This window comes from Pleurodeles waltl, chromosome 2_1 (assembly GCF_031143425.1).
Source record: "Pleurodeles waltl isolate 20211129_DDA chromosome 2_1, aPleWal1.hap1.20221129, whole genome shotgun sequence".
Classification (NCBI taxonomy): domain Eukaryota; kingdom Metazoa; phylum Chordata; class Amphibia; order Caudata; family Salamandridae; genus Pleurodeles; species Pleurodeles waltl.
Genome location: NC_090438.1, coordinates 813585713 through 813600981, shown reverse-complemented (window position 1 = coordinate 813600981; position 15269 = coordinate 813585713).

Genomic DNA, 15269 nt, shown 5'->3' with positions numbered 1-15269 from the left:
ACCACCTATGCTGTGGTCCCTAAACCTACATGCCCTACCATATACTAGGGACTTATAGGTAGGTTAACTTAGCCAATTATAATTAGCATATCCATTTTACACAGAGCACAGGCTCTGGGACTGGTTAGCAGTACCCAGGGCACCTTTAAAGTCAGGAAAACACCAGCAAAAAGTGGAAAATGGGGGCAAAAAGTTATGGGGCCTCTGCAATCAGCCCTGTTTTCTCACAGCGGTCAACAACTGCCGCGCAACTTCGCATTGGTTAACATTGGGCCCTATAGGTTCCAGGAGCCAATGGCGATGTATGCCGGCCGTGACAGTATGCACCGCCACAAACGTGACTGCCATTTTATATCTATTTACTCACTTGCTACCTGACCTTCAACAGGAGAGGACCTACACTGAAAGTGCTGCTGTGACCTGTGTCTGGAAGTGACAATGGCTCGTGTCTGGGGAAAGGGCCCCTGCCTTCACTGCGGAGGAGTTGGAGAAACTGGTGGATGGGGTCCTACTCCAGTACACGTTACTCAACGGTCCTCCAGGCAAAGAGGTGAGTACACTGTGAGCATGATGCGTGGGCCATGAATGTATGGATTGCTGTGTGTGTAAGCCACATGTAGGGGGGGGCTGAGGCGTCCTGGCCAGAGAGCTGCATGTATGATGGTCAATGTATGTGCGTCAGGGGATGGGAGGGATCTGGTGGGCCATGAGTGTGACGGTCTGGGCGGAGAAGCCATCCACTTGAGAGACTGTGGCCTGGTACTCCCCAGGACCAAGCAGTGGGCAAACCACCCACTTGAGAGACTGTGGCCTTGCACTCCCCAGGACCAAGCAGTGGGCAAAGCACCCACTAGAGAGACTGTGGCTTTGCACTCCCCAGGACCAAGCAGTGGGCAAGCCACCCACTAGAGAGACTGTGGCTTTGCCCTCCCCAGGACCAAGCAGTGGGTAAACCACCCACTTGAGACTCTGTGGCCTTGCACTCCCCAGGACATTGCTGTGGGCATGGAGCCCCCTCCAGGAGCAGTGGTGTTATTCCATCTTCCGGCTGAGGTGCCCCCCCTTCCTCGTCCCCCTGAGGTGCCTGTGTGTTTTTGACTTGATGCCACTGCAGTGTTCTCTCCATATTGAGGCAGGAGTCAAGTGTGGGCTTGGCCTATGAGTTTTGGCCCAGTGGCCCATGGACATTTTGAGCTGACAATGTACCGCCTTATGTACATATTGTATATTTTTGTAAATACTGTTTTTAAAATTATTACGTATATCTGACTATCTCTAAAATATCACTGATTTAACTCTATACCTTTTGTCCTTGCGTTCTTCCATGGGGTTACGGGGTGTAAATGTAATGTTGATGCATGTGTTTTTGTGTATGGTGTTGTGGATGAGGTTGGGGGTGTTACATTTTGTGTGTGTAGCTCTCTTTTTCCTCCCCCCTCCCCTGTGCACTAGGTGCAGAACTCACCATGGTCGTCGCCGCCGCCGTTCGTTCTCCTGGTAGATGAGGAGGTAGACCAGCTTGGGGAGGACCTGCAGCTCGGGTTCCATGGCATCCTGGTTCTTCATTGAATGTCGAGAGGGGAGTGGTTCCCCTTCTGGGTACTGTTTCCGCCGTGCTTTTGATGGCGTTGGTACTGCCCCGGAAAAGCTGGCGGATGGGTGGGTTGTGATGGGATGGGCGGTACAATGACTTCCACCTGTCTGTTGGCGGTTACCGCTGCGGTGTTTGTTGCTACCACCGTGGCGGTCAGGGTGTTAAAATGGCTGTATGTGTTGGCGGTTTCCGTCGTGGTCATGATCCCATTTTTTTTACCGACGGCCTGTTGGCGGTATTACCGCCGCTTTAAATCCGACTGCCAGGGTTGTAATGAGGGCCTAGATGTCCTTATCAATTCAACACCAGAACAATTCTTGATTGGACTTTCACTATTTAAAGAAAGTAGTAGAAGGACTCAGTAACCATGAAAAAGACTTGTAAGGATAAGGATATACATACAAATATATATATATATATATATATATATATATATATATATATACATGTATATAGATGTATATATGTTCACCAGTGGTTGCCTCACAGCGTGCTGCTTTGCCGGTGCCAGCGTCAGAGGTCAACCATACCTCTGTGACATGTACACATCACCAGACTAACGCTGCACTCCAGGGATTTCTTTCTTCCCCAATTTGACTAATTCTCAAAGCAATGCACATACTCCAACTGACAAGTTTCGACTCTAGCTTTTAGGCAGAAATAAAAATGTCAAGATAACTCATGCAATTATATTCCTGCTAGAGAAAGAGAAACGACTTTCGTCTAGTGGCAGTTTTGATGCAATAAAGTAGCGCAGAATGTTTATATGTCTGCTGCAAAGAACAGATCTGTATTTTATGTGAAGAGCTGAGTGGATTAGCTGTGCTTTAAAACAAATGAAATGTATGTGCAAGGAGGGCTATGGAGCGGTGAAGGGCACTTTTGCTGGGTGGTAGTCAGAAAATCCGAGAAGGAGGTCATGAGAGTGGGAGCACCAAAAATGATTGTCGGACTGGGCGCCACCAGTGCCAAAGGCTGTGATGATGGGTACGTGGCAAGGTGAAGTAATAGTGTGTTTTTTTTTGCTTTTTTGGTGTCTTCAGATAACCTGCTAATTGAGGGAAGGAGCAAAGGTAAGGTGACTGACATTTACTGTTGCACACATCACACACACACCCACCCACCGCAATTCTGTTACCCTCTATGTAGGCTAGTGTTTTAAAGGGACAGTTTAGCCAGTAGCAAATATGGCATATCATTGGATGACTGCAGCTCAAACCCTAACTCGGCTTATGGAGGACGGTTCTGAGGCAGGATCAGAGACAGCCGATACTGAGACAGCATCTGAGGGAGAGGACAATAGAGCAGTCATGCAATCAATTCACAAGCACAGTCTGTACAGCAAAACAACAGCTGGTTATGCAGATGCATGCAGCGGCAAGCACTGACAGAGTGCTCCCTAGGGAGCCCCCCCAATTTAGTTCAGCCCCAAATTCTACCTTACTGGTGACGGTGGATGTAAAGTAGATACAGCCAACTTTTTGCCAATTGACTACGTCCAGCTCTTTTTGGATGTTGCAGCAAATTGTGCATCAAACAAATGTGCTTGCCGAACAATTTCTGAAGGAGCATGGAAGCCCTCTAGGGCCCCATTCTAAGGCACTCTAGTGAACTCTCACTTCACTGGCGGAGTTGAAGATATTTTTGGGCCTTATGCTCAAAATGGGGTTAATGCAGAAACTCACCTTGCAGCCCTACTGGGCGACTCGCACGGTATAAGGAACCCCCATCTTCACACAGGGCTGCAGCGACCACAAATTTCCTACCACCCACCATTTTCCCACTTGCTCGGACAAAAACACTACACCATCTGTTTGCCTGTGGCTAGTGCCTGCGTCAGTAATGGATCACTCCAGGGTAAACAGTAGCTCTCATGTAAGGACTACCATTGACCATTGTGAGATCCATTCCTGTCAGGACACTAAACCCAGGCACACCAGTGGGATAGCGTTTTTATTGGGACAAGTTGGGGAACGCTGGGTGGTAAGCATATTGTGGAGCCCTGCATATTCCTGTAGTTTACGTCACAGAAATGCTAGAAAAATAGTGCATTTATTCAGTGTTTTACCTATGCAGGGCATTCTGGGGAAAGAATCTTTGGGAATCCTCACAAGCAATACCTTCCTGGACTCCCTTTGATGTCTACTTTTCAGAAATGTCTGGGTTTGATAGATTTCTCTAAATGGTTCCCGATCACAGGACTAATTAGTACACTCACCTTGATTATCATTATCACCACAATATGTTTTGGGACTTGGCATACCCACACAAGTGAGGTAACATTTTTATCAGGAGACGTAGGGAAATGCTGGATTGAGGAAGTTTGTGGCTCCCCTCAGATTCCAGAACTTTGCATTGCTGAAATATAAGGAAAATGTGTTTTTTAGACACATTTTGAGGTTTGCAAAGGATTCTGGGTCACAAAACCTGGTGAGAGCCCCACAAGCCACCCCATTCTGGATTCCCCGAGGAGACTAGTTTAAAAAAATGTACAGGTTTTCTAGGTTTCCCTAGGTGCCAGGTGAGCTAAAGACCAAAATCCACAGCTAGGTACTTTACAAAAGACGCATCTGTTTTCATTGAAAAAATGTGATGTATCCACATTGTGTTTTGGGGCGTTTCCTGTCGCGGGCACTAGGCCAAACCACATAAGTGAGGTACCATTTGTATCGGGTTAGCGGGAGTCTTGGGGGAATGCTGGGTGGAAGGAAGTTTGTGGCTCCTCTCAAATTCCAGAACTTTGCATCGCTGAAATGTGAGGAAAATGATTTTTAGACAAATTTCGACATTTGCAAAGGATTCTGGGTGACAGAACCTGGTGGATTGCCCTAGGTGTTTAGTTTTAAAAAATTTATTAATTTGCTAGGTTTTCCTAGGTGCCGGCTAAACGAGGGGCCAAAATCCACAGCTAGGCATTTTGCCACAATCAAGTCAGTTTTCAGTGGAAAAATGTTACGAGTCCACATTATGTGTTGAAGCGTTTCCTGTCGCTGCCAATAGGGCTACCTACACAAGTGAGGTACAATTTTTATCAGGCGAATTGGAGGAACACAAATTAGAAGAACAACTGTTATCGCCAATAGTTTTTCTCTACAATTGTGCCTTCCAAATGTGAGACAGTGTGTAAGAAAGAAGTTGTTTTGAGAAATGCCCTGAAATTCATTTGCTAGTAAGGGTACCCCCGAATTCATAGATGTGCAAATAACCACTGTTTCTAAACTCTGTATCTTGTGCCCTTTTTGGAAATACATAAGTTTCCTTCATACCTATTTTTCACTCTTTATATTTTACTAAATGAATTGCTGTATACCCGGTATACAATAAAAAACTATTTCAAGGTGGAGCCCATTTATTGGCTCTGGCCACCTGGGGTTCTTAATGAACCTATAACCCCTATCCTCGCAACCAGAAGGATCCAGCAGGCTTAACAGTATACTCCTTTCACAAATCTGCCATAGATGGAAAAAGTTACAGAGAAAACTTAGACATAAAAGGCTGTTTTTTTAAACTCAGTTTCAATTTCTTTTTACATTTCAACTATTAGTTTTCCCAGAACCTTGAAGGATCTCTTGCTGAATTCAGAATGTTGTCTACTTTTCAGCAATGTTTAGCTGTCCGGGATCCACCATTGGTTTCACACCCATTTCTGTCACTAACTGGAGGGAGGCTAAAAGAACAAAATATAGTAAAAATGGGGTATGTCCCAGTAAAATGCCAAAATTGTGTTGAACAATTTGGTTTTCTAATTCAAGTCTGCCTGTTCCTGAAAGCTGGGAAGATGGTAATTTTAGCACCACAATTCATTCACTGATTCTGTTTGCAGGGAAGAAAACAGATGCTTTCTTCTGCAGCACTTTTTTCCCATTTTTCGCCCCAAAAACACATTTTAGCCAAATTTTTGTTAATTTCTCGGTCTCCACCAAGGGGGATCACAAACTCTAGGGTACCTTTAGAATCCCCAGAATATTGGTAAAAAGGACGCCATTTTGGTGTGGATAGCTTATGTGGACAAAAAGGTATGGGGGCCTACGCGCGAACTACCCCAAATAGCCACAAAAGGGCTCAGCACTAGGGGGAAAAAGGTACAGCAGCTAAAGGGTTAAAGACTGATATAGATTTGTATAATTTTTCTGGAGAGGGACAACTATTAACCAAGAAATAACTGATTTGTTCCTCTCTGAGAAAATCACTCTCATGCACTAGTTGATGTATGTTGAGTACTATTGCAACTTGGAACTCTCGTTCTCCTGCGCTAGTTGTTTGGATAGCGTTTCTTCTTGGCCACCATATTGACACTGGCTCTGCATCTCCATCCTCAAAAACGTATTCAGGTGCATGGCACGGTGGTGTTTAGATTGTTTAAATCTTTGAGTGTGTGCCTGAGATTCTGGAAGAGTGGCAGTCTATTAACACATGCCCCTGCATCTCACTCTGGCTATTTTGTATTGCCTTTCCCTCCATCTGCCTGTCATTGAGGATATGCTTGTTCATGTCTCTGAGTGGCCCCTTGAATGTCTACCTGAGTGGTGTTTTGGTGACTATTTCCAGGAGAAATTTAAAATATGATACCATCATTTTAGGAATATTGTGTTATGCTTGTTATGCCAAATTCTCTAAATTACTCCATGTCACAATTAAGCACCGTTTGCGGGAAAAATGCACTGTGAGTACTTAGTAACAATCCAAATGAGCAGAACATAAGGTCCTGTTGCTCATCACAGTTGTGTAATTCACACTATTTTTGGCACAAAATGAATCTTCTCCTAAACAATTGAGTCTTCTAAAACATGTCTGGCATCTGCTTCCATTCTGCCAAATACTTTTCTTATAGCTCCGTGACAATTCCACACTAAACACCAGAGTCTTTGCATTACAAAAAAAATTATCTAATGTAGCATTAAGTACATAAGCAGTAATACTTAGACACAGGGTCTGTTTTGTAGCCATACACTATGCCACATGCTCCACCTGGTGGGACCCCCACACATGTAATATCCCCAATAAGCACATCTTTGGCTAGGTGCGTGTGACTCTAAGTGCCTAATTTATTTCCTGGTGGACTGCCTGTGTAAAGTAAATTACTGAATTACCCTGACTGAGGTACTGTCTGTCAGAATTAGAAATTACCACCAAGCGGGGGGTAATTTCTAAAGCATTGGCAGGATCTGTCGTCACTGCGTTTCCTGTCAGTGCTTTTTACAGTTTGATGCAGGGCTCCATGAACATGACAGAGACTTGTATTAAACAGTTTTCTTTTTTTTTGTTTTCAAAAAGGAAATTCCAAAGTGGGATTTTTTTTTCAAAATAAGAAAAGATAATGCCCCCTCCCCATGGGAGTCATCTCCCACAGCAAATGGGGAAGATTATTTGTTTTTTACTGTCCCTTACCACCAGGGATTTTCTGGCAGTGAGGGCAGTAACAAATGGCTATGGCCACCATCTTAATTGTGTGGGTGGACATATATCCAATTCTTCTACGGCCCTTACTCCATTGAGCGGTCGGACAAGTTTGGCTAAGGGAGACAGACGGACTACATTTTGGTAGGGAGGGATATCTGTTTCAATTAGTTCCCGCTCCCACACCATATAATCAGGCCCTTCATCAAAGTAACTTTGTATCAACTGAACTATTACAAATTTACTGATGGTATTCTTGTTCAGGTCTCTGAGTGCCCCCCTCAATGTCTGGGTAGCAACAGTGTGATAAGATATCCGTTGGCGCCAGACTGTATTATAGTATTTTTGCCTTTAGTGCACTCTCATTGACTGAGTGACAATGTGTGTGATCAGATCTCTCAGTGTAACCTTCAGTATCTGGGTTACTAGCAGTGCCCGGAGATGACCTTGGATGTGACTCTAAGAATATTATTGTATCTTTTCTAAACTGTCACTGAGTAAGTGATGGTGTGATTGTTTAGTTCTCTGTGTGTGATTTAGGGTGTCTGAGGGAGTGGCAGTGTGCTGACATATTTTTTCTGAAAGTGAGTCTATGAGTATCAAGGTGCATTTGCCTGTATTAAACTGTCATGGATAAATAAAGATGTGCTTGTTCACATATTTGAGTGTACTCCTCAGTGTCTGGGTGACACATGTCTCTGGATGAAACTGTGTCTGTATCATAGTGATTTGTGCCTCCAAAGGACTGGATGAAACGCTGTCTGTATCATAGTGCTTTTGCCTCCAGAGGACTGTTGCAGAGTCAGTAATTATGTCCCCAGATTCTACTTAAGTGAAAAGAACACCTGTTCTTCAGAAGTCTGTAACTTTAAATTATTGGTATTCCTTGGTATTGTGTCATGACTGTAAGCCAATCTTAGCAAAGGCTGTGCTTTGCAGTGTAAGATATTCACTTGGAAAGCTCAGAAATTAAAGCTGTTTTGTCTGCAAGCACAGTCACAATATATTGGTTACATTTCACTGTACCTTTATTTGTAACCTCTTTCACAGACCCAAGCAATTGCAATGCAGTTACTTTAAAGAGGTCATTTCTTTCTATTTAAGCCACTCACTCTTGTGAAAGAATTCTCTTTTCGCAGCTCCATCTCAAAGTACCCTAGGAGTCCAGCACCCTGGTTTGCATTTTAATTGTTGGCCTCTTTTTTGTCCACTGAGCTCTGGGTATGCAAGATCTAGTAGCATATGAATAATGTGGATCTTGTGGATTATTGTACCATAGATTAAAATCACCAGTTAACCCCATCTTTGAATCTAGGAATATGTCAGTCTTCCAGATTTATGACAAATGGCAAGCAGCTAGTAATTAGATCATGCCTGCTAATGTCGATGACCTCCCCGAGTCTCATGAAAAGGATTCTCTCAACCATGTTTCTAAGGTCCTCAGACAGGTGACAATCTATTGATTTACTATCATTGTGAGAAATGGGATATTGATGGAGGTGGGGGGTATAAGCGCTTTTCAAGCAGCAACCACAATACTTGTCAAGGTGAACACAAAAGTCACTAAATTAACCTGTGATTAACCCTCTGGCAGATTGGCACAAAAGCAGTCTGTACAGTATTTATGCAGCACACAAACAGCAATAAAGTAAAAGCAAAACACAAGAAAAAGCCCACAACAATTTATTAAAAGAGAATAAAATGTAATAAATTATTTGATGCCACAGCAAACAAACCAAATCATAGAGCCAGAGATCTGCAATTTTAAAGATTTAGGTAAATATAGCACCTGAAAGCACAAAGCGACAATTGAGGCCATCTGTCATACAAGACCGGGTAAAAGGTACACATTCAGGCCAACCACAGTGTAGTGTTGGCCAGACACAGGAACCAGGTTAGTCCTCTTGAAAAAGTTACCTTATCAAAGTGTGCCTCAAAGAGTCCAGTTCCAGGTGGAGAAGGTTGCAAGGAGCAGAGTCTGTCGTGGATGATCATCACTGCAAAGAGCAGGACTAGTGTCGCGGATGGTTGTTGCTATAGGGTGAATATTCTGTCGGTCGTTGTGGATGGTTGTTGTGGAAGCTTTATGTTGGTTTTCACCGTGGGCTGTCGATGCTGTAGCGAGAAGTGCAGATTTCACGTTGGCAGTCACTGTAGTGTTAACAGTCAAGGTTCACTGAAGCTTTGTTTTGGCAGTCGGCAAGGGCAGCAAGATCCCTGCGCGAATGGGTCTGTTTGCGGTGACGAAGAGACCAAAACCTCAGGATTTCTCCAATGTCTTCGGAGAAGTTCACTCAGATGCCAGCCAAGGGCCCAGAACCTAGAGAGATGCCTTTTAGGGATCAGGTACTTACTCTTCCAGGGGCCTGTAGGGCTGAGGCAGACAGGCCTATTTTCAGATCCAGTGGTCAGCTGGGCAGCTGCAGGGGGCCCTCTGAAGCTTGTTGTGTCCCTATAGCTCAGTCAGGAGATCGGCTAACTGACTGTCGGAGTCACTCTGAGAGCCTGTGATGAAGGAAAAATGTCCAGCCTTCCTTCTCAGACAGCTGGGCAGGCCTCAAGCAGCAGGGCAGTCCTTCTCCTGCAGTGTCCACAGACCCAGTAGTGTACTATTAAGAGTTGGCCTGGGGGTCCAATATTTATACCTGGTGCCAGTTTTGAATTGGGAGATACTTCTAGACCTCCCCACATCTGGTTTAGGAATTCCCTTCCTCTGCCCACTATCCGAGAGGTCTGGGATGACAACAGACTAATGTGAAGTTCATTGTGAGTATTCTGAGGCAGCTCCTTTGAAGTGAAAGTGTGGTAGGTGACAGCTCTGCCCCTACATATCTTGTCAGAATGCCTCATCCTAGGCACACTCAGTGCCCCTTTATGATGCTATTTGAGAGGAATACACAAATGCCAACTGCCACCTCCACCTAGTCTTGTGATCCAGGATAAGGGCTACCTAAATCCGACTTTACCATTAAAAAGGGTTTTAAATTACAATTCATTTACATAGAAACTTAACATTCTTATCTGCTCTAAATCAAAAGTTAACACTTATTAAAAGTGATAGGGTAGACCTATTTTTTTGTATAGCTTGTATTGCCATATTAACAAACAATATCCATATTAAACAGGTTTGTTAGACACAGAGGCCCTCATTCTGACCCTGGCGGTCTTTGACCGCCAGGGCGGAGGACCGCGGGAGCACCGCCGACAGGCCGGCGGTGCTCCAATGGGGATTCCGACCGCGGCGGTAAAGCCGCGGTCGGACCGGCACCACTGGCGGGGTCTCGCCAGTGTACCGCGGCCCCATTGAATCCTCCGCGGCGGCGCAGCTTGCTGCACCGCCGCGGGGATTCCGACCCCCACTACCGCCATCCAGATCCCGGCGGTCGGACCGCCGAGATCCGGATGGCGGTAGGGGGGGTCGCGGGGCCCCTGGGGGCCCCTGCAGTGCCCATGCCACTGGCATGGGCATTGCAGGGCCCCCCGTAAGAGGGCCCCTACATGTATTTCACTGTCTGCTGCGCAGACAGTGAAATACGCGACGGGTGCAACTGCACCCGTCGCACAGCTTCCACTCCGCCGGCTCGATTCCGAGCCGGCTTCATCGTGGAAGCCTCTTTCCCGCTGGGCTGGCTGGCGGTCTGAAGGGGACCGCCCGCCAGCCCAGCGGGAAAGTCAGAATTACCGCCGCGGTCTTTCGACCGCGGAACGGTAACCTGACGGCGGGACTTTGGCGGGCGGCCTCCGCCGCCCGCCAAGGTCAGAATGAGGGCCAGAGTGTATTCTCCCACCCCACCCCACAACCACCTGTGCTCTAGCATCTCAATTCACAATTTTTTAGGGGCAAATAAGAAAGCATTTGAGAACATTCCAAAGTTAAATCACACATCTTTGTAGGGGTTAGCATATTTTTCTGTAGGCAGTCTTGGCTCCTGGACTTCTAACGTATCAGCGTAGGCCAGGGATTATCAAATCCAAACATACCCCTCAATTTATCATCATTGTTTCCGCGACAATACACAGACTATCTAGGGTGGTCTAGCATCTGAGGGTATAAGTAAGTCTGCTAGAATAGCAGCTCATGGCTGTAAATCTTCTGCTAAGTAAATATCCCTCCTACATTTAAACATCTGACTTGCCTCTGCCACTGCCCATTAGGAGGGGTTGGGGAGAGCCAGTGAATAAAAACACATAATTTGGTCAGGACTAGCCCCAACACTAGGAATTCCCAAAGTATCCCAGTGTTATCCTATGGGAGAGATGGGCCTCACAGCAGTGAAAAACAAATTTAGGAATTTTACACTACCTGGACATGTGAAAAATCCTTTAGATTGACTTCCAGTTCTCCCTCAAATATCCTGTGATTAAGAAATCTCAAACAGTATGGCATCATTTGTGCATGTTTCTAAAAATATAGGGCCTTACTTAAAGTTTGGCTGATGGGGACACTCCATCACAAACATGGCTGAGATACGCCGTCCGTATTATAGCTGCATTATACCCTATGGCACTTGCAAAATGACAGATTATCCGTAATTCGGGACAAATTTTATATGAACCCCTCCAAATTCTGCTATCCGTATAGGTCATAGTACTACTAATTGCTGCCTGTTTGATCAGAGTTCTAAGGAGCTCCAGGCACATTTCTCCTATCCAGAGCAAACCACAACACCAAATTGCAAAGACTGAGTTAATTTTTATGTCAAAAGCAACAAATAGGCTTGGTTCAGGGGTGACTCTGCACAGTGAAACTGAATGGATTTTAAGGCAAAATCACCTGGGTTTATCATCAAAGAAATGTTCCCTCTGACCTCTTATACCAGGCAAACTCTACAGCCTCATAAGCTATCCCTAGCAGCTCTTATTCCTGTATGGTGAAATCCAAATGGCAGATACACCATAGCAATAGAATGCCTGACTCAAATCCACGATCTAAACCAGCATTGTGTTCTCCACTCACAATAAAGAAAAGATCCTGATTCTTGCTGACTCCAATGTTTTTACCTGCTCGCCATTGATTCCTGTTGACTAGTCTAACCACCACCTAGTCCACTTTGATAAGTCTCTCAGCTACCACTCCCTCTAAACATGTCTCCTTTCTGAAAAGACACATCAGAAAGTAAATTAGCTCCTCCCAGTAGGTCTTAAGAATGTTTGCCCTACGCCTACCAACCCTGGCTTTGTGATCAACTATGGGAAGCAAAAAGTAATGTATGAAAAATGGATAAAGAATGGAGTAAAAACAAATCCATTCAAGCTCTAATGAAACTAAGAACATTCAGGACAGTATATAAGGCCATTCTACAACAAATTAAAGCACCTGACACATCCAAAAGCAAATAGACTCCTCATGCAAAGCAACAAGATCTCTTTTCTATCATATAAGTATCTTGTAAAGTCCAAAAACCAATTTCCTGCTAGCACCTACCAGAGATACATGCAACCGCTCCTTGAATCACTTCCCGGATACAATTCTCCTCATGAAAAGTAACTTTGATCTACACTCCCTTCCCCTTTTTCTACAAAACACCCATAAATGTGGGACAAATTTACATATCTCAGCAAACCCAGACCTGCTTACTATTATAAAACTTCTTGCCTTCCTCAGAAACATCAAAGATAAATTATTTCTATTCAACAACTGCTTCCACTAATTCATGCCTTGCAAAATCAGGGACATTTCCATTCTTACTGAAGTCAAGTCAAGCATCTCCTGTGCTCCAAAAACCTGGCTTAGATACTTCCAATCTATCTAACTTCTATCATTTGCAAATCTTCTGAGGATAGAAAAAGCAATTGCCAGTGCTACAGAGCAACCCATATTTACATCAACAAGAATCAACTTTTTCCAAGTCATCAGTGAGTATATTTAGCCCAAAGGGCACCTTAAATATACTCAGTGATGCCCATCACATTCTGAACAATGGTGATGAATGCTTGATAGTCTTCTTTGACCTGCCTGCTGCTCTCAATATGATTGACCAGTATGAAGCATCACTTAGACCTCAAATGACATGTCATAGGTGGTTCTCCACTTTCATTCCAAGAAAAAATAGAGACTACAACGTTACATTGGCCATACTATCATGTGGGTTTCCCAGAGCTCTGTTCTTGAGCCATCCCTCTTTGACATGTTTATGGAGCTGCTGAGTATAGTAATTAAGGATTTGGGTATAATTGTACATCAATTTGCCAATGGTACTGTGCTGTACCTAAAAAACTACAACCTATCACAAAATGAAAACTTTAAGAAGCTGTCTACCCAGGATCCAGTCATGGATGAAGGACAACTTACTTCTTCCTAAACCAAACAAAGCATAATTTTTGTCTTCCCTACTCACCTGTGAAAAGGCCTATTCCCTCTCTAATGACACTTGAATCTAAGCAGCTTCTGTGTCCCACCTGCACCATCAGTCAATCGCTGGGGGTCCAACCCAACAAGGAGGTGGAGGCACAGGACAGATAGGGGCTACTGTGGCCCATCTGTGATAGTAGAGATACATTTCCAATGGAATACATGCTACTATAGCTCTATAAACTTGGCTAAGCACAAACCTTTCCACACTTGACTTTAAAGGCATTGAGGGTGAGAGCAGCCACAGGCTTATCATCAAGGAGGTGATATGAGAAAAGAGCTCTGATCTCAAGAATCACCCACCAGATTTAATAAAGCACTGTCCAGCTCAGTTCTAGTCTTTTAAGTAAAATAAAGTACTTTAATGATACACTGTTACTAAATACAACACAGACCAATTAGGGGAATGCAGTATAGGAATAAATACATGGAGCCTGATTTAGATCTTGATGGCCAATCTGAATGCTGCTATCATGCTGCTGGCAGCCAGGGCACTCCCAGGCAGACTGGGAGAGTCTGCCTGCTCTCTCCAACCCGGCACTGAGTTGCCAGGTTGGACAGAGCTTAGTGTACCTGAGACGGCCGGAAAAACATACATGCTTGCTGAGGGGGAGTGAGCACTCGACACAGCCCGTGACCTTGCCCCTTCTTCAATAAAACACAGTTTAATATTGTTTTATTGTAGAACTTTGGCAGCTGCTGGCGGGGGAGGTGACGCTCCTCCTCCCTAACGGAAGAGCCACCCCTAGGAAAATGTATTTTTTACTAGCTTGCTTTTTTAAACACAGGCTAAATTGTCCCTTTTAGTTCCTGAGTGAAGTGCTGTGATTGGAGTGGAGTCAACTCAATAATTTGTCTGTGAAAAAAATGATGTTCATTAGTGTTTTTAAATGTCTGCAAATTGAAATGAAAATTTATCTTGACGATTAGGGTAACTTTTCATTTCAATTTATTCATGTTTCAAAGTTTTCTATTTACAAACTGCATGTCTCTTACTTCCAATGGGCAGTATACACCGAGCCATAAGGATAAGTGAAAAATACAGCCATATGTTGAAATGAGAGAAATGTAAAATGCTGTAAAATATTTCAGGTTATGAACTTGTCTGCATAATTATTTTTTTCCCTTTTGAGTTATCCCATTTTCAGAATAATGGGTGTCTGTTTGTATTGTACGTGTAATAGTGCAACATATGGGGAAAGGCATGTCCGGTGCTGCAAGTACATACGACACAGGCTCTCAGTCACCCATACAAATATATCCCATTTCTACACACATATTCATACATCACCAATGACTGCGATCTCACTGACACACATAGAAGCCTTTCCATAGTGCCCTTAGTCATAGTATATGGTTCGTACCATAGTTCTGGCTCTTTGGACATTAGACATTAAGCCAATGCAGCTGGGCATGGGAGTGTGTGATAAGAATGTGCAAGTTGTCCAGCCTTCACTATCTCACAATGATTTGCACCGATCAGAAGTAGCTTTCACTACAGGAAATCTTTCAGACACCTAGCCTAGATGATGTTAGTGGCCTGGATTTGCAAAATAACAACATGAATAGTGATGAGAATAGTCAACAGATCACTACAAATGTATAGTTTCTAGTAAATAATACATTTTAAAAAATGTGCTGTACTAACTTTTCAGAACGCTTGTGACGGATTTATCAAAATTGTGTTACATCAGTACAAGCAAACAGAACCTCACAAAACAATGTTTTCTTTTTTTCAGTGTCCATACAGGTCAATGCCTTTCAGAAAAATACCATCACCTAGAAGGGTTGGACCTTGGAGGTCTACAAGTGGTGCAGCATTCACTGTCGAAAGATGTGGGAGGACCTACAACCTTGGACCAAGAACTAATCAGAAGTCCAGCTCAGCCAGTCTTTCCAATGTGGCCTATCCTGAGCTTGATTGGC